At 60.2% G+C, this 19,594-nt stretch overlaps 1 protein-coding gene across 4 annotated transcripts in view; it reads right to left on the bottom strand.

Annotated features, from left to right (window-relative positions):
- ADARB1 (adenosine deaminase RNA specific B1) overlaps nt 1-19,594 on the bottom strand; it is a 129,942-nt gene that overhangs the window by 98,060 nt on the left and 12,288 nt on the right. The window contains exon 2 of one of the 4 annotated variants that reach the window (XM_046002226.1): nt 4,627-4,790. The exons of 2 other annotated variants lie outside the window; for them this stretch is intronic. The gene's annotated coding sequence lies outside the window, so the exon portion shown is untranslated. Of the gene's footprint in view, nt 1-4,626; nt 4,791-19,594 lie in introns of those variants that run through there. One more of the 4 variants, XM_046002227.1, reaches the window with a different exon arrangement.

The following is a 19,594-nucleotide window of genomic DNA, read 5'->3' as shown; positions in this document are numbered from 1 at the left end:
GTCTGTGGCCGCGGTTCCTCGGCTGTTCACGAGTAGGTCAGCAGAGCTCGCTCCCTGCGGCTGCGGGAGGCCAACCACTGAACAGAGCGACCCCCATGCCTGGTGACACCCGCATGCCCGTGTGTACGCGCGAAGTCACCTCCCAGCCTGGGGACGGAGCGTATCCCGTGAGGAGACCACGGCTCTCGACGCCTTCCCTTGTCTCCACCGTCTGCACGTTCTGTACAAAGCCTACGGTTTGTGAAGAGAAGAACGCGCCCGGGAGAGGCGCGAGGGGGACAGCAGGCGGCCGGCACACACCACCCCTGGGACCTGTGCTCACTCACTCCCTGCCCCCGAGCTGTCCCTGCTCTGACCAACCAACAGACAGAACCTCATTAGTTGCAGGGGTGGAGGTCAGGGAGCCCCAGCGGCATGCAGCACCCAGGGCTCACCCCATCCCGTGCCCTCCTGAATGCCCGTCCCCCCGTCGCCCCTTCCCCCCCGAACCTTCCCTCCGTAACCCTGTTTGTCTCCGATGGTTAAGACTTTCATGGTTTGTCTCCCTCTCGGATTTCATGTTCTTTCATGTTTCCCTCCCTTCCTCTATGCTCCTGTTTTGTTTAATCCCACGCGGGAGAAAACCTGGTAACTGTCTCTCTCTGACTTATTTCCCTCAGCACAATACCCCCAGTTCCATCTGCGTCGTTGCAAATGGCAAGATTTCTTTTTCTTTTGGGGGGCTGAGTAATATTCCAGTGTGTGTGTGTGTGTGTGTGCGCGCGTGTACACACACGCCATCTGGCTGTCGTGGCGTCGCTGCTGTGAACACTGGGGGGCACGTGCCCCTCGGGTCCCTCCATCTGCATCTCTGCGGTAAATACCCAGGAGTGCGACTGCTGGGTCGTGGGGCAGCCAGTTTCGACTTCTCGAGGAGCCTTGAGGCTGTTCTCCAGACAACATTTAAATGAGAATTTCTCTTCAAGCAGCTCGAGGAGGCGCGTGGGGTCTCCAAGCCGCAGGCGAGGGTCTCCCAGCACCCGTCTGCAGCGGGTCCCTGCAGCCCACACACAACGAGCAGGAAGACGGCGGCCGGGGGGGACGCGACACGGCCGAGCCGCCTTGACGGAGGGTGTCCAAGTGGTCTGGTGGCACGCAGCCTCGAAGGGATGGGGCTGTTGCTGCTGCCGGGCCGCCCGGCCCCGCGGCCTCGAGGACCAGACCAAGGCCGTGTCGCCAGGGCACGGCTCGGGACACCACAGCCATCACGGGGGCAGCCGTGGCGACAGGCGGAGCTCAGGTGTGCACTCTCGTCGGAAACGCTCTGTTGTCCCCGAGAGCCGCGGCGGAGGAGGGGGAGGCGCGCTCTCCCCAGCGCACCTAAATTCGTTCGGATGTGACACAGGAAGCAAATGCCTTTCTCCCGTCCACACACACCTCCTCCAAAACGGGCCGGGACCGCAGGGGATCGCGGGAGGCAGAGTGCACAAACCCAAAGCCAGAGGTGTGGAGGGGCCAGGGAAACATCACACCACGTGGCGGCACCGTCACCCTCTCCCTGACCACTTCTGCACCTGGCGTGGTCCCCTTACGCAGGGTGACACCTGCCTGAGGCAAAGCTGCTCCCCACACCACGTGAGAACCAGCGCCTCGCGAGCCCCCAGCCGCTAGCAGGATGGACACGGGCCCTCCTGTCCTCCCAGCACGGAGTGAGTGAGCACTGCCTGGGGGGCCTTGGCCTGGGACCCCGTTCCTGCCCCACTGGGCACAAGAGGACCAGAAGCAGAACTGGTACTCGGTGTGCGTCATCCCCCTGCCAGGCCGTGTTCTCCGTGCAGAAGGCACCAAGCAGAGGAAAGACCGTGTGGTCTTAGGTCCACACTGGGAGCTACACAATTAGGTCTTCAATCAAAACAACAATTCAGCCTTTAACAAAAACCCAGGGGCAGAGAACACGGTCTCCTGTCAACAGAGGGTGTTTGTTTTAAGGTGGCAGTGGGAGGGCCAGGCCTGTGGTTCAGGAACGGAAGGTTCCGGCACACCCCAGAGCAGACGTTCTGCCCTTCGGGAAGCTCTGCGGGTCTCCAAGTCCTCCTCTCCATGTCCCTCCTCTTCTCCATCTGACTTCTTCAGCTCGAATCCCCAAGAAAGACTCCAGCCTCGTGACACCAACATTCTCCGCGCCGCGTGCACAGAGCTCGCCTCACTGCCGAGGATGGGCTGCAGAACTCAAAACTCAGGTTCTGCTCTGACGAGCCTGGCCTCACACTTGGGTTGCATTCGGCTGCGTTTCTGTCCACACTTGCACTGTTCCGCCTTCCGCGCAGAGCTCCCTCCGGCTCCCGGGGCTCGCTCTGCACGCGGCGCAAGGCAGACGGCCAACGCTGTCTTTCACACGACGGTGCTCGACTGTCCCCAGATCACTTCTTCAGGTGTCCCTCACGACCCGCAGTCTGAGATGCCACCCTCGCCACAGACGACACGCCCATCCGGATTTGGGCTTCCTCCTGAGCCGTCCGCACCGTCACTTCCCACGCAGACTTTACCCGGACGGGCTCTCTGGGCGCTTCAGTGTCTGGGGGGCTGCGCCTTTCCTCACCCCTTCTCTTCTGTGTCTCCAGGTCTCCACGAATGCCTGTTTTCCAGCGCCCGTTTTAGATGCCACGTGTCCGGCCCGAGGGCGCTAATCACTTCGGCTGCATTCATACCTTTACTGGAGTCCCACGAACTTCGCCCATTAGCCCGGGGGGAGAACGGGCATCACCACGGCTGCGACCCCTACCCCCGAACAGGGAGCCCCTCCCGCGGCTGCAGGCTACTTCCATCCATCTCAAGAGTTTTCCAGCGGTCTTCACTCAGGTTCTGAGCCTTCCTACCACACTCGTGCCTGAGGACCGGACCGTCTTGCAGCTGCTGCGAATGCGCGGCCTCCTCTAGGGTATCCGCTGTGAAGACTCCGCGACTACGGATGGTCGCATGTTATGTGTCTGTTGGAGAATTTTTAGGACTTCGGTTTTTTAGGAGACGGCACCCACTACAGAGGGGTTTCCTGAGCATCCTGCAAACACATCATTTTACCTATTCTTTCTTTTTAAAGATTTTATTTATTTATTTGAGAGAGAGATCACCAGCAGGCAGAGAGGCAGACGGGGGGGCGGGAAGCAGACACCCCGCTGAGCAGGGAGCCCGACGTGGGGCTCGATCGCAGGACCCTGAGACCCTGAGATCATGACCTGAGCCGAAGGCAGAGGCTTAACCCACTGAGCGCCCCCCGAGCCCCGCGTTCTACCTATTCTACTCCAAACTCCATGCCTGTGCTTTCCCTCGTCCTGTCCTCACGCTGGCTGTAACAACACTTGGATCCTCCTTACAATCGTTAATGAAACATCCGTGCTTTGTGCAACTTCTGCTTCTGCTGTCCCGGGGACCCTGGCGCCCAGCCCTCCTCTGCTGCGAGGACAACAGATTAGCACCAACGTTGACTCCGTCATCTTCAACAACATCTTCCTCAGCCTCCTGGCTCATGTGTAAACTTGGATAAGACTTTTTCTTAGAGAAGAGAACTTCCATCTAAAACAAACTGAATGACTGACATTCGTGGGTCCTAAAAAACAGAGTTTTAGATTTCTAAATGTTACATTTTGATTAGAACTTGAAATAAACAGGAAACTCACATCCGACTCCTACTTCATTAGTTCAGGATTCCAGCAATCCCACAGCGCACCTGCTGCGTCTCCGCCACCACCGCTCACTCTCAGGGACGCCTTCCCCCTGCTCACCCTGCGTTGGAGTCCCTCCCCAACTCACCCCTGGCTGGGAGTGCCTTCAGACAGCACCAAACAGGCTTTGTATAAGAAAAACGTGCTAAACTTTTCTCACATTGCAGGGAAAATTCATTTTTTATTAACTTGTCATTTTGACTAATTCCTAACTCATTTTTAGGACAATAAGAGAGAAGCGCGGCAGCAAACACACCGGAGGCCGGCGGCTTCCCTGGTTCTTTGCCACGGAAACTCACATCTGGGAAACTCCACCCAGGTATCAAGGTACGGACGTCTACGCACACTTGTCTCTGGCCCGCACGGTGAGGATGGTTTCGGAGAAACGATCACGGACACACTCAGAACGCTGAGCTCCTGGCAGACTCGATTTGTAGCCACTGTACACGTCTAGGCTGCAACAGTGAACGTGGCCACAAGCCACAATGCACGCAGGAGCTTGGTTCAACGTCATGAAAGGGCTTTAAAGTCAGCAGGCATCACAGCCGAATGAAGAAAGGGAACTGTTAAAAAACCAACCAACAAACAAGGAACCGGTGAGGCCACTGTCTAACACAAGTCCAGTAAGCACGAGGCGATGCCACCGCGGGAGAGAGAGAGAGAGGAGCAAGCACCATGGAGAGCTGCGGACCCTACTGGTCACAGGACAACTTCGTCAACAACTCAAGAAGCAAAGAATCCTAAATCATGCAATGACATCAAGGCAGCTTTTTTCTCACAAAAGAACCTCCGGGCTCGACTGTTATCTTCCTCGGCAGTTGTTTCACAGAACAAAGACCCAGGGCCACGAGGGAACCAGCGAAACACCGGAGTGGCTGATCTCGGCCGGAGCGCCGAGACACGGGCGCGCTGTAGAGAGAAAACTCACCCAAGTTCAAAAGCCTGGACGCTGTGGGTTTCTTGGCACTCGGCGGACGGGCGAGCCAGGACTCCAGGTCTCGCACCTTCCCAGGGCACCACTCGCTTGCTCGAAGAGCCCAGATCCGGAAACACGCCTACGCCGCACGTGGGCGCGCTCACGCCGGGTTAAGTCTGTAAACCAGCACAGCAGCAACACCGTTAGCAAACCTTCATCCGCGCGGCTCAGCCCACTCCGGGGCTCCTTACGCCTAACTCCTACGGGCGGTCTCATGCCAGACGCTTCCCGTCGGGGCGCCTGGAGGGCTCCGTCGTTAAGTGTCTGCCTTCGGCTCAGGTCATGATCCCAGGGTCCTGTGATCGAGTCCCACATCGGGCTCCCTCTCCCCCTCCCCCTCCCTGTGTTCCCTCTCACTGTGTCTCTTTCTGTCGAATAAACAAATAAAATCTTAAAAAAAGAAAAAAACCAACTTTCAGTTCATTGTGACCTGAGAACCAGCAAGGCTGCAAGGGGGCATGGGAAGAAAGCGGAGAAACCAGCCATCTCTCTCCTTTACCACACTTAAAAGGCCAAAATGAAACCAGAGCTCTAAAAAATCACAAGAGACAAAGTCAAACAACAGAAAAGCAAGGGATCAAAGATGCCCCGAAAACACAACAAAGTCACCTCAGAAGTGAACGCAGCGCCCATGTCGGCTTGCTTTGTCCCCACGCTCCCCTGGATCCAGCTCAACACCCAGAGAGCCTGGGCTTCCCCCGGGACTATTTCCCCTCAAGAAAGATGCTTTGCATTAACGTCATAAATACCACGACCCCTGCAGCCAGCTGCCCCCCAAGGAGACTTGCAGGGTGCTCCGCCAGGACCCCCAGACCGGCTGCCAGGCACTCGCCAGGCCAGGAGGTGGGCTGCCCGCCGCGGCAGGGCAGGGGCCCCGCTCTCAAAATCCCCTCCCACCACTCTGGACACTTCCTCTGCCTCAAGCCCCTCGTGGAGTCCCCTGCAACGCGGTGTCTGTCCGCTGGGCCAAGCAGACCATCTGAACTCTGCTGGAGCTGACCACCAGCCAGCTGGACGGGAACTTCATCTCGAAGCTCCTTGAGAACACCTCCCCCCCCGGTCCATCCCCCAGCCTCAACCCCGTCCGAGTCCCAACAGCAGCCACGGCCGTCCCCTGCCCGGATCTTCCGTCTTCTTTCTGCAGTCTAACTGTCCCCCAGGGGTCACAAGGTAAATGGGTGCAGTGGGCAATGGCCCCTCCCATCCTCCCATCTGGCCCTACTCCTTTATGCCTCCCCCCCACCCAGCACGGGATGACTACAGGATCCAAGGTTACAACACCAGGCAGCGCCCGAGTCTTCCCAGAAGCGACCACACCCACGTGCATGTATCCCGTCAGACCCAAGCTAAATGCAGCCCAACGTGACTTCCTCTCAGCCCGCTCAGGAAGAAGCCCAAGGCGGTCCATGGCCTCCCGGGACAGGGGATAGCAAGAGAGAAGCCGGGGGACAAGGAGGCAGCAGGCCCCATGACTCCAGCTAAAACATCGCACTCTTGAGAGTTGGAAAGTGTGTGCGGACACCGGCCAGGAGGGACCTCCGCCAGCGAAGCCCGGCCACACCCTGGGTTCCCCTGGCCATAGAACCATTTCCTGTTTAGGGGAGTCTGGACCGGCAAAACCAACGGATACGCTGCTCAGAATAACCAAAGCGATAAATCCACAAAGGAAACTGGGGAGCAATTAACTCAAAAGTCAACGGGATTTAGGGCAGAGGATGAGAACACAAAAGGAGCGTCTGAGAAATTATTCGATTTTTAAAAAACATTATTTTTTAAAAATAGGCTTTATTTTTTAAAACCATTTTAGATTTAAAGAACAAGTGAGATGATGGTAAAGAGGTTTCCCACATACTCACACCCGGTTTCCCCTTACAAACTTCTCACGTCGTTGTGCTCCATTTGTTACAATCAACAAACCAATATTAACGCGGTATTGTGAACTAAGCGGTCAGATTTCCTCAGTCCCCCAATGTCCCGCTCTGTCCGAGGATCCCATCCAGGACACCACGTGACATCGATCACGTCCCTTTCCATCTCCTCTTGGCTGTGACCGTCCCTCTGAGGACCCTTAGTGTTAGGCAGAGAGGCCCAGTCAGGCATTTGGGCAGACGCCCCTCGCTGGGATTCCCATGGTGGTTCTTCATGGGTGGACCGGGGTCAGGGGCTGTTGGGGGGAAGACCGCAGAGGGGAAGTGTCCGTCTCCTCCCATCCGGCCCACGTGCCTACAGTCAGCACGACCTGTCACTGCTCACGTGGGCCATGGTCACCTGGCGGAGGAGGGTCTGCCGGGTGTCCCCACCCCACATGGGTCCTTCCCTTCCCTGCACTGTCCCCTGCGGCACAGGCACACCTAAGGAGGGGGAGGCACACTCCGCTCCCCGAGGGCAGAGCGGCTGTGCAGACACGGGGGTTCTCCTTCGGAGGAGAGAAATACGTTTCGGGACCAGTGCACGTGAGCCGCAGACCATGTCCGTGCGCTGTGGGTAGTTCCGTACAGAGCGGGCTGTGATCCAGCACGACTTCACTCTGGCTGGCGCCGGTCCGGCTCTGGCCACCGGGAGCCCCTTCAGGTGGCTCCTCTGTCCCTCTGACACGCCCGTTAGGGTGGGGGCTCTGCTCTAGGGTCCCCAGGGCAGGTCCTGCGGGGCCCTGGGGAGGAGCCCTTGCTCTTTACTTCTTTTTTTTTTTTTTAATATTTTATTTATTTGACAGAGATCACAAGCAGGTAGAGAGGCAGGCAGAGAGACAGGGAGGAAGCAGGCTCCCTGCTGAGCAGAGAGTCCGATGCGGGGCTTGATCCCAGGACCCTAAGATCATGACCTGAGCCGAAGGCAGAGGCTTAACCCACTGAGCCCCCCAGGCGCCCCTGCTCTTTACTTCTTATGCGCTCTTTCACGACGCAGTTACCCGCCTGAAAAACACACCTACGGAAGAAGCCAGCTGACCTGACCCCAAACCCATCTTCCCACCTCGATCCAGCAGCACATCTGTTCTCAGGAAACAGACTTCCCGGGGCTACCGACCGGGTGGTCCTACGGAAGGGGCTACCTGCGGTGAGGGGGTGGGGGGCGAACCCTTCCATTTTGAAGTCCTTGCACACTTATTTCCAAAGACATGCATACTTTCATGACTCAAAAACACGCACAATTACCGCACACCTCGTGTGGACTGCATGCAGACAGCCAGTCCCAGTACGGAAGACGCGCCAACAATTCTGCAGAAGAGGAATAAGCACAAAGCACGTTCCCTCCGCTCAGAAGTCGATAAACTCGGTCTGCAAGGCACAGAGCAGCCGCGAGCCTTTGAGTCTGTCCGGGGGTGTGGCCAGCGGCTCTCTCCCACCCAACAGCACAGACAGGTTCCTACGGGCATTCAAAACGTTGGGATGTCCGGGCGCACCTGGCTGGCTCAGCAGGTACAGCAAGTGATTCTTGACCCTGGGGTCATGAGTTTGAGCCCCACACTGGGTGGAGAGTTACTAAAAAAGATAAAATAAATAAATAAGGAAAATTTAAAAATTCAAACGTCTGTATATTAAGTGTACAGTACTTGGAAATTTTCACAAGAGCTCTGCCTGGGGACAAAATGATGCAGCTCCGTAGACGGCCACGCTCGGCATCATTTCCAAAAGCCAGAGCGTCCCGGTTTACAGAGAATTAAGTGAAGCCTTTCAAGCGCAGTCCGGGAAGCGGGCGGACAGGAGGGAAACTCTGGAGAGGCGCTAACAAAACAATGTTCTCTCCATGTCACAGGTACATTTAAGAAAAGGATCCCATACTCTTGAGGTTTTTAACACAAAAGCTGTGTGTGCACACTGCAGGAGGAAAGCTTCCCAAAGTTCCCTGAAAATGCTGAGCCCACGGATTGGCAGAGGGGTGGTTCCGTGCCACCAGGCTGCCGCGAGCCCCTGCTCAGCACCTCTGTAGTCAGGCCCCGGGCGCTGGGGGCACCGCGCGGAGGGGGCCGGGGCGCTGGGGGCACCGCGCGGAGGGGGCCCGGGCGCTGGGGGCACCGCGCGGAGGGGGCCCGGGCGCTGGGGGCACCGCGCGGAGGGGGCCGGGGCGCTGGGGGCACCGCGCGGAGGGGGCCGGGGCGCTGGGGGCACCGCGCGGAGGGGGGCCCGGGCGCTGGGGGCACCGCGCGGAGGGGGCCCGGGCGCTGGGGGGCACCGCGCGGAGGGGGCCGGGGCGCTGGGGGCACCGCGCGGAGGGGGCCGGGGCGCTGGGGGCACCGCGCGGAGGGGGCCCGGGCGCTGGGGGCACCGCGCGGAGGGGGCCGGGGCGCTGGGGGCACCGCGCGGAGGGGGCCGGGGCGCTGGGGGCACCGCGCGGAGGGGGCCCGGGCGCTGGGGGCACCGCGCGGAGGGGGCCGGGGCGCTGGGGGCACCGCGCGGAGGGGGCCGGGGCGCTGGGGGCACCGCGCGGAGGGGGCCCGGGTGCTGGGGGCACCACGCAGCGGCGCGCACTCATCAGGCTCAGAGCGCGCGGGAGTGCGGGCGCTCGAGGCGGGATCCCGGGAGCTGACCGTTAACCGCCAGCGGACCAGACCTCACGGGACGGGACCCTGAGAGGACTGCGCCGAGGAGACTTGCCGAGCGGCAGCCACTCCCGCCAGCACTGACAAGGGGACTCGCCCTGAGCGCTCCGGCATGGCGATCCAGCCCGTGCCCGCGCTGCTGCTGCTGCTGCTGGTGGTCCTGCTCCTGTCCCCGCACAGCCGCATGGAACCCACTGAAACCGCACCCACCCTGGCCCTGGCCCAGGCCCCGGCCCCAGCCCCGACCCGGCCCTGGACCCCGGAGGGCAACTCGTCAGCAGGCCATTCCCTGCGGGGCTTTGAGTTCAAGGCCGCAGCCCGCGCCCCGCGCCCCGTGCCAGGCCCGCTCGCCCCGCGGGCCCCGCTCATCGCGCTCGCCCTGTGGCTGGTGCTCGGGTAGGGCACCGGTCCAGCGCGGCCAGCACTGCCCAGGGCGGACACAGAGCTCCAGGGCTCACCGGCCTCCACTCCTGGACTTCGCTATAGAAATGGATCCCGAAAACAGAGCATCCCACCATGACTGGTTTGCAGCACGTGGATACAAAGGTCACACCTCCGGTGACTGCAGGAACAGACTGGGAGGCGCTGGTGACATCCTGCTGGGTTCAAGACGGGGCTTGGGACCTTGGGGCACCTGCAGCTCTGCTGTGAGAATTAAAAGAGAGTTTACCTTTACTTTGCTTCACTAAATTTATAAAGTCACAAAATGGGTGGTGTGGCAGGTGTTCCTGTGGGATGTGGGCGATGGGGAGTGCTCAGGCCCGGGCCTCCGGTGAAGCTGGCAGCTGTCTGGGGAGCCGCGGTTGCATCTGACTTGGGGACGGTGACGGGGGCAGCGTGACGAGAGCAGGCCACCCCACGCCGGCAGGTGCACTCTGTGCCCTTCAGAGCCCACACCGGACCACTGCTACCCTAATTCCTAAGAGCAGGACACGCGCTGCTTTACTTCTGTGTGTGCTGAGTGCGTCCTGCCGTTTAAAGGTGACTTCTCGAGCACGAGGTCTGGCGTGACACCGCATTCACCTGAGTTGTAGGCACACTTGTCTCTCAACACGTTTAGACCGTACCTCCGGCAAAGCCTGCAGCGCTTTCTGGAGGTTAGTCTAATCCAACCACCGACACACACACACGCCCTCCCCAAGTCCCTCAGTAAAGCAGACACGGGGGCCTTCAGAACCAAAGACGCGCCGGCCTCCAGAAACAGCAGGCTCAGCAGCCCGCAGGGCAAGAGCACGTATGACACGCAGTCCGCGTCCTGGAGCGCGCTCTGCTAGTGGTTCGGCTCCGATGTCCATGACCGGATCCAGGACTTGCACCGAACACAAATGCAAATCATTTTCTTAATGGCTGAAGGAGCAATATAAAGAAAAATCCTAATTTAGCAGGTTTTACTCTGTGCATTACGGGATGGCCAATTACAGCTTTGACATAATAATGGAAAGGCTGCTCTCCCACAGGAAAGCACTTCCTTGGTCACCAGTCCGACCCCTTCTCTCTCGCAGCAGCGCTGAATCAACCACCCGGATGGAAGACGTGGAGATCCCTATCAGGTGATCCGACGGTTCAGTCTGAGCCCAGGTGTCCATGAGATTTTACCTCCCCTCCCGGCGCTACCTGCCTGCTGATAAAACAACTCAGGTGTTTTCTTGGGGAAATTTTGTCCCCAGATTGGGAATCAAGCGTTTGTGCTCCACAGGGAAGGTGCCCAGTCTGGCCTGAAACACCAAGAATCACCTGGCGTGTCTCTGGTTCCAGGGCAGAGGCAGCAGGACTCAAGGATCAGGGGCCCAGCTCCTGACTTCCCGCACACCTGCCGTCCTTGGGGAGCTCGGCCAGGTGCCCGGTCCAGGGCACACCCAGCCCCCATGATCCACAGACGCGGTCACCAGTGGTTCGCACAAGCGTCCCATCCTCACAGTCATGAGGGGAGATCAGTATCTCCAGTCTGCAGACTGGGAGACCCCAAGGCCCCCAAGGTCAAATAACATGTCAAGGTCACACAGCGAAAGGTAGCATTGGGATGGCTGAACACTAACAGGCTGGTTCCAGAGACCAGGCAAATAAGGACTTTTCTCGGCTGCCTCCCAGCTGAAGAGAGGACAGCTCCACAGCTGGGTCAGGACCGTCGCCGAGGCGGCCGCCGCCATCCGATGAGGAAGAGCAACACGGGGAAAGACACGAGGGGGGACAAGCAAGCCCTGCGAGAAGCCAAAGAAGCAAGGAGCTGGACCCAGGCAGACAGAGCGTCGGGGAGGGGGCCGGGGGCCCGAGCACCCGGAGGACAGCCGTCGGGGGCGGCTGGGGGCAGACGGGAGCTGGGTCAAGCCAGCCGCTGGTGGAGTGGGTAACGGTTTTCACCGAAGCCCTGAGGCCCAGTCCCGCGGGGAATGCAGGCGCAGAGAAGACAGGGAGCTCCGGCAGCTGCACCGAGGGCGCGGAGAGCAGGAGGGAAGGTTCAGGGCCCGGTCAGGAAGCTTCTACTGGGGGCAAAGGAGAGCGGGTGGTGGCCTGTGGGCTACTGGGCCAAGGGGGACGTGGAGAAGCGGGCATCCCGGGTGGAGGACCAACGGGACAGCAACGCAGATGTGCCGGCCACTGGAGGGGACGGCGAGGAAAAGCTGACAGGTTCCCACAGCTGGGGGCAGTCGGCGACGCTGGCTATGAGGAGAAAGGAAGGAAATGAAGGCAGGTAAGGGGGTGGGTTCCAGATGCTCAGGAGGACCTGTGACCCGCAGCCGGGGAGGGAGCTGCGAGGCACGGCCTGGCAGGCCTGGGGCCCGGAGCCCACAGGGCGCGGCAGATGGAAAAGCAGAAGCAAGGAGCCCCAGGCCTGCACATCCACATCAGAGCCCTGGGACCCTCCCGCCAATCTCACTCCCCACAAGCTCTGTCCCAAAACACCCCGCCTTCCATGCACGTCCACATCAGAGCCCCAGGACCCTCCCGCCAATCTCACTCCCCACGAGCTCTGTCCCAAAACGCCCCGCCTTCCACGCAAGTGCATTCGCCAACATGCCAACACCCAGGCAGAGCGCCTCAAGTCTCTGCCTGCCCTAATCCTTCACCTCCGCCTGGACGGTCGCCTCCCCACCCCCCCACCCGCTCTCCTGCCAGGGCAGAGAAGCTTCCAGACCACAGCTCCAACCTCACCCTCGGAGCCCCGCACCCCACCCAGGGCCGCCGCTGGCTCAGGTCAGACTCGCTGTCCTACAGCTGGCCCCCACGCCCCTCTCCGGCCACATCTGCCTGCCGGACCTCCAGCAAAGCTCGCGAGCTCACCGTACCTCTTCTGCTGGCAATCAACAAAGAGGCACCGTCGTGACCGGCTCACAGCGGGGAAGACCCTGTGAGGACCCGAAGGGGCCCAGCCCCCATCCTCCCTGACCTGCAGGCACTGCCTCAAGGGCCAATCCATGCCCTCGTCTAATCCCTGCAGGAACCACCGGGAGCAGCTGAACTTGGAGAGGAAGCTGGAGGGGACGCTGCAGCTGTGGGGAAGGTCCCTCCCGAACCCCAGACTGGCTCCCCCAGGCTCCCCTCCGCTCTCAGGAGCTGTTCTGGATATGCCCTTGGCTGGGGTTGCCTCGCTCGGGTGGACCTCAGACACCGTCCCAGGAGCCTGCAAAGAAGCAGCTCTTCCGGAGCAGGGCCTGCCCCTTCCCTGCCTCCTGGGAGGCTGCGCGAGGCCGGGGCTGTGGCAGCCGTCCCTGGGGCACACGGCCAGGCGGGAGCCCAGCCCCAGGCGGCACTTCCCCCAGACTTCTTCCACCGACACAGCAAAAGCCATGTTGGGGGCCACGGGGGCCCACATTTGGGTGCTTGGGGAGAACCCAGCTGGCCCCTCCCCGCGGAGGGAGGCGTGGCTACCAGGGCAGGACCCGCAGAGCTGGGCGAGGGCTCCTCTCTCCTCTACGGGACCAGGGCCGGGCCCACCCACAGCCACCATGTACTCAGGTCACTGCCCAGAAGGAGCCTGTCGCAGCCCAGGGCACCCCGCACCTGTCCCCAGCCATTCTCGTCACCAGGTAGGTCAGTTCGTGCAGTTTACAGTAAAAGACTAACAAGCCCACTTGGCCACAGACAGCCCCATTCTCCAGGTAGTTCTGGGACATCAGAGCCTGCATCGACTCCCCACTCACCTGTCTGCGGGTGGGGACTGTCCCAACCGGTCCAGAGCTCGAGACGCTGCGAACGGCGCAAAGTACAGAACCCCACAGCGCCGAAGCCTCTGACTGGTCCTTGGACCCCCGCGGACAGGGCTGTGGGGACACTGTCCACTGTCGCTCTTACCCCTTCCTCACGGAGCCTGGTCTTAGTATGCACAGACGCTGCCCCAGACCCTAGTGACCAGAGGGGGCACGAAGCACTCTCCCAGACTATGAGATGGAGACTGGGGGCTTCCGGAAATGCCTTCCTGAGACAGACACCGCCCCTTCCTGCTTCCCTCCTTCCTGCTGGAACATCAGGCTGCCGTCAGAAGTCACCCACAAGCACGAGGACGAAACAGCAGACAGGAGAGACGCAAGGGCCCAGAAAGCACCATCCCGGCCCCAGACTGTGTACTCCTTGGCACGAGGGGCCCGGGAGCTGAAAGCCAGACCAGCCAGGTTCTGCTCCCCGCTGCCAAGTCAACCCAACCCAAACGCAGGCCAAGGACACTGCCTGGGCACGGGGACTACGACCAGGCCCGCTAGAGACCTGGATCTACAGCAGTGACCAGCAGCTCCCGGCGCAGGGCACGGGAGAGACACACGCACGCCAACCAGCAAGCAGGCCCACGCCAAGCGCGCATCAAGCAGCCTGATGTGGACAAGAACAACACGGGCGAGGGCAGAGGGAAGAGCCCCGCCAAGGACACACCCCGGGAGGCGAAGGCTGGACGGCAGGCCGGCGGCAGTCTAGTCCACACGCCCCACAGGAGCCACAACAGACACTTCGGACCCGGGGTGGGGGCCCACTGGTGCGGATCCACAAACAGGGAAAATGGAGGGAAACCAGCAAGACGCAAGGCCTGTCGACCTTTTCCTGAGGGAACTTCCTTTCCCCGTGGTGAGGGGAAGTCCCTGGAAGGGGTCCAGCAGGGGTCAGCTGCTGGAACGCGCTCTTGGAAGGACGGGCACAGTGACCCCATGACGGTGGACTGCACGGGAGCGAGTCCGGGCCCAGGAGAGCCAGCGAGGGGAGACACAGACCAGGAGGAGCCGGACAGTGAGCAAGGCGGGGAGAAAGGAACGAGAATGAGCACAGGCCCCCGTGGGAGGGACAGGGACAGCGGGGGATGTGCACTGTGCCACGTCTGGAGTGGAGGGCACGGCAAGCAGCCTAGGGAGGCAGCGGCACCCAGGGCAGGCGGGGAGCGGGGCCCTTGGGCCAAGGGCAGGCAGGTGCTGGGGAGCCAGGCAGCTCCATCAGACACTGAGGGCCTAACGAGACAGGACGGTGGCTGCTGACCTTGACAAAGACAGGTCACCAGTGACTCAGAAGAGCCATTTCAGAGAGACAGAGAGGCCAAAAGCCAAGCAGGACAGTCAGGAAGGTCACGAGAGTGGGGACAGGCATCAAGCCGGGAGGCCCCAGCATGAACACCAAGGGCCTGCCGTTCCCCCACACCGAGGCCCCCTCAGTCTGTTCTCGGATGACCTCTGTGCACGGACAGCTTGAGACATACAGGTCCGCACGAGCAGACATCTGCCGGCCTGGTTTGCTCGGGCCTGTCCCAGAGCCCCCCGCGCGAGGGGCACCCAGAAAACACTGGCTGGGAGGAGGCGAGAAGAGCCATGTGAACGGAGAGGCCACCGGGACGAGGTCCTGAGGGCCCCCGGGGTTCACATGGACACAGGGATGCAGAGAGCCCGTGGGTGTGGAGCCGAGACCCAGCCGGACACACGGCCTCGGTGCTGCCTGTCTGCGCACGGAGAACGTGTCCCGCCTGAAGCCGCACCAGCAGCAAAACATGAGAAACACACTTTCACCAAACCCACAGCTCGAAAACATCCTGCGGAATTCACAAAAACTTTCCAAAATTTTACTTCGGGATTTCCCGTGTAAAGGAAACTTCAGACAACAAACTAGCACTGGATGCGAAACGGGCTCATTTCGAGAAGCTCTGCCGGGAAGGGAGGTTAGGACCGAGGCCTGAAGGAAGCTCTTCTCGGGGTCCCCCACGAGGCTCGGAGCACGCGCTAAGCACGGCGCTCCGAATCCGCCTCCTCGGGGAGCCATAAGAGAAGCGTCTGAATAATTTGATACATTCTGTTTCTCCAAAGAGCCTCCATCTGCAAACACAGCGTCACCAGAAACCCATCTTACGGACAAACACGCTGGACGTTAACACCAAGAAACCGCCGCTCACGGTCTGTGACTCCAGCGGGCCGCGATCACACCCCGCCGCACGCTAACGAGATGAGCCAGGAGCGGCGAGGACGAACCCGTCACCAGCAGAAATGAAGCGCCAGAAATTAAGCCCATTGTTGAGCACAATTTTATCGAATATCCTCCCGCACCCGGCGTGTGACGGCTGCGCAGGGATGGGAAGCCGAAACCCAAGGTGCTCCTCCGGGCAGATGAGAGATAAGCGGCCCGAGTTACAGCCTGGAGGACGGGAGTAAGTGAGTTCTGGCCTGTCGATCAACAATCCAGAAGGTGGGGGCCGGGGCCTGGGCCGCTCCCTCAGCTGAGGTTCTGACGGGATCTCAGCTCAGGTCTCGATCTCAAGGCCGGGAGTTTGAGCCCCGCATTGGGCTCCACGCCGGCCATGTAGCCTACTTAAAGAAATAAATTACATAAGAACATAAAATCCCAGAAGGACTTGACTGGCAGTGTCCATCTCCAGGACCTCGTGACGCTGCCGGAGATTCCTGGGGCTACAGCAGACCCGGCGCCCCAGCCCCGGTCACCCCAGGCTCCTCTGCGGCCTGAGCCGTGTGAAGGTGGCTGTGTGGCCCCCACCGCCGGGCGGGAGCCGAGCCGCTTCCTTCCTCCGGAGCCCCTGCTTATCTCAGAGAAGAGATACCTGGTCTTCACTGTTTCCTGTGTAAATATGGGGGGGGGGGGGGGCGCAAGGATGATATGAGCCTAGTAACAGATTACTCTGTTGGCTCAGAAAACAAGATAAAGATTTCCTTGGCTCTAGAAAACTAAACATGAAGGGGCACCTGGGCGGCTCAGGTCATGGTCTCGGGGTCCCGGAATCGAGTCCCACGACAGGCTCCCTGCTCACGGGGAGTCTGCTTCTCCCTCTGCCTCCTCCTCCCCCTGCTTGTGCTCTCTCTCACTCTCCCAAATAAATAAATAAGATCTTTATGAAGTTCTGACCCTTCCAGGACTCAAGATCTGCTTTCAAGAAAGAGAAGTAAAACATATAAAAATGTACGATGATGTATTATGACTCACATTGTATAGGCTTGTGAGAGGCTCTATTCAAACAATTTTTAAAGTCATTATTCAGGTAAAGTTAGATTTAAGCTACCTGAAGCTTCGCTGATCTCCTGCCCCTCACCGGCTATGTTTTTGTACGATTCCTAATTCGACGATGACGGTAACTCCTACGGGAAGATATGTAACACGATTATCGGCGTGTCATTCTGGCCTGTACATGCACAGATGAGTGAGACGTACCCATTTTTAGAATTCAACATGTATACGACAAGGGGAACATCACTTTTGATGCGGACTCCTGAGCTCTGATGCACCTACAAGGGTTCAACATGGGACTAAGGCTCAGTCCCCACAGTTATCATTGACAAAGATTAGATCCCAAGGTGCAAGTGTACTGGAAAAGGAGGTGATGTTTACTGCCACGAAAATGCTTTTCTTCGCCGTCCATCTTCCCAATGCCTCTTGGCAGCCGGTTACAACACAGCAGAAGACTGCGGGGGCCAGTGGGCAGCTGACCCGGCCACTGCCAAGAGGCCCACGTCAGCCGATAAGCGAAGGACGGGCTTCGGAGGCTCCCCATCCTCGACGGACACCCCGACTGGCCAGGAGGGTGTCGTGCAAGACCAGGGCAAGGAAAGGGAGTGCGGTCTTGGCTCTGGGTCTCAGCTGGGCCAGGCAACACCTTCTGCACCAACGGGCCCAGCAGGTCTAAGGTTCTTCTCCACGGGGGGTGGGGGGGGACCACCAGGAGCCAAGACCCGCCCAGACTGCGCTTTTCACACTGCTTCTCAACACCCCCAACCAAGGAATGAGGGAAGTGGATCTCTACGGGCTTTTAAATTGTCTGAATAAGTAAGACAGAACTATTTTCTCTTACTAAAATGGGCGAATGCATTTCTGCGGTGAAGCCCGAGGCCCGGGCGCAGAGTCAGAGCAAGAGGGGGGCCTCCGACCAGGGCCACCGTGTGCGCAGAGCGTGCGGGCTGGGACCAGACGCCAGCCAGCCAACGAGGGCAAGGACGAAGACGAGCAGGGAACAGCATTATCTGCACGATTTGACCCTCTACCCAGAAGACACGAGACGCAAGGACAAGGGTGCGAGCCCGAGCGCCTTTCTGAGCGGCAGGAACCAGTGGTTGGAAACTGCTCTGTACGGCAACAGCGGCGGTTCTCGTTCCCTGCACCAGCGGACCGCTGGGCGATGGACGGGCCACCGGCCACCCGACTGGAGAAGTACCGGCTCTCATTTCAAACTGCACAGGAGCAAATTTCACACAGATAATAAGCTAAGTGTGGAGAGCAGACTATAAACCTGCCAGGAAAAATGAAGGAAGAAAGACTCCTGAGGTGGGAGAATGGTCTCAGACAGGACTGAACACCCAAGTCCTGAAGGAAAAGTCCAGTAGAGTTTAGTACGTCAGCATTTAAAATCTCTCTTTGGGAAATAAAAGTAATACAACCAAAGACCAGGGACAACCTAGGAGAACACCCATAGCCATGTGAGAGGTCCCCGGAAGGGGCCTCGGGCCTCCCCATCAGCCAGGGCAGCAGCTGCCTCCCCCCGCGATCCCAAGGCCCCCACCCCGCAGCTCCAGAACGCTCCAGCAGGGAGCGAGGACCCAGAACTCCCAGGAAAGAGGCAGGAGGGGATTTCTCAGCCAACCCGACTCTGAATCGGGGACGGCAGCGGGGTTGGATGGGAGGACCCCGTCCCCACCCTGAGCTCCGCGGTGCCCCGTCCCACTCCATCACGGGCTTTCTCCTTCGGCTTCCTACTTCGGAAGGACAGACTCAGAGGAAAGTCACGGTCGAGAGCTCCCCCGTATCCTCCGTCTGCATCCTACAGCATCGCGGATAAATCACAGAATTAGGAAATCGACTCGCGCACAAGCTGTATGCACAGCCCCCAGTTTCCCTCCCGAGACCCCTCTCGGCACCAGGACCCCATCCAGAAGCCACGCCACATTCTGCCCTCACGTCCCCTCCAGAAGCTTGTCCTTGGGCCCTGGGCGCTCAAGGAGCACAGGTCAGGTGTCGAGCCAGGCCTGCCTGCTGCCTCCTGGCGACAGCACCGTGACTGTGATCGTGACTGTGCGTCTGGGGCAGGAATACCAGAGACGGGACGTGCCGGCGGGCGATCTGGGTCGGTGGAGGCCCTGGGTGTGCTCACCGGGCGCCGTTACTTGCGACGCCCGGGGAAGGTGGTGTCTGCTGCCTTTCTCCGCTCTAGAGTTACCGTTTTTCCCTTTTAAATGAATAAGTAACTCGGGGAAGAGATACTTCAAGTGTAGGCCAAGATCCTGTTTCTCCTCAAACCGGCCCGCGAGGCTGAGCCCCCGCGCCGAGCTGCTGCTGCGCCACCTGCCTCGCCAGACGCTGCACCGCTCGGGCTCTTCCGCCGGGGACAGCGGTCCTCCGCCCCGGGTGCCTCCTTCTCTAGGCCACCACGGCTCAGTGCGGCATGGAGCGGCGGCCGCCATCCCAGCCGGGGGCTACCAGCTGATGCTGTCACCGCGCATTTCCTCGCTCGGCTGGACTCAGTGGGGCCCCTGCACCCCCCACAAGTCCCACCCCTTCTGAGCGCGTCCTTCCTCTGCACACCAGCCGCACCCCCCGCAGGGAACCCCGTGGCTCTCCAGACAGGGGAAGGCGAAGGGTGCTTGGATGCGTTCGCGTGCTGGCCTTGCCGGGCACAGAGCGAGGACACGTGCACTCACGCGTATCTCTGCGTCTCCGCACCCGCCTACCCCTGTGTAAACGTGTTAGACCCCATGGGTTTACACAGTGACCCGATCCCAGCCCAGACGCACCGGGCCCTTCAGCCTCCCTCCGGGCTCCGGCACACTTGCTATCGCTCCATCCCGTGCACTCACACGGCCGACCTGACCCTCGCGAGAAACAAGGCACCGCTAGACTCCAGCCCCACAGAATCGAGCCGGAATGTGGCCTTCCGGGACCAGGCTAACCCGCGTCCTCCCCGCACGTCTTCCGTGGCCGCACCATCAT

This window comes from Meles meles, chromosome 4 (assembly GCF_922984935.1).
Source record: "Meles meles chromosome 4, mMelMel3.1 paternal haplotype, whole genome shotgun sequence".
NCBI lineage: Eukaryota > Metazoa > Chordata > Mammalia > Carnivora > Mustelidae > Meles > Meles meles.
Note: the sequence above shows the minus strand (reverse complement) of the source record. Positions and strands in the feature narration are given on the sequence as shown.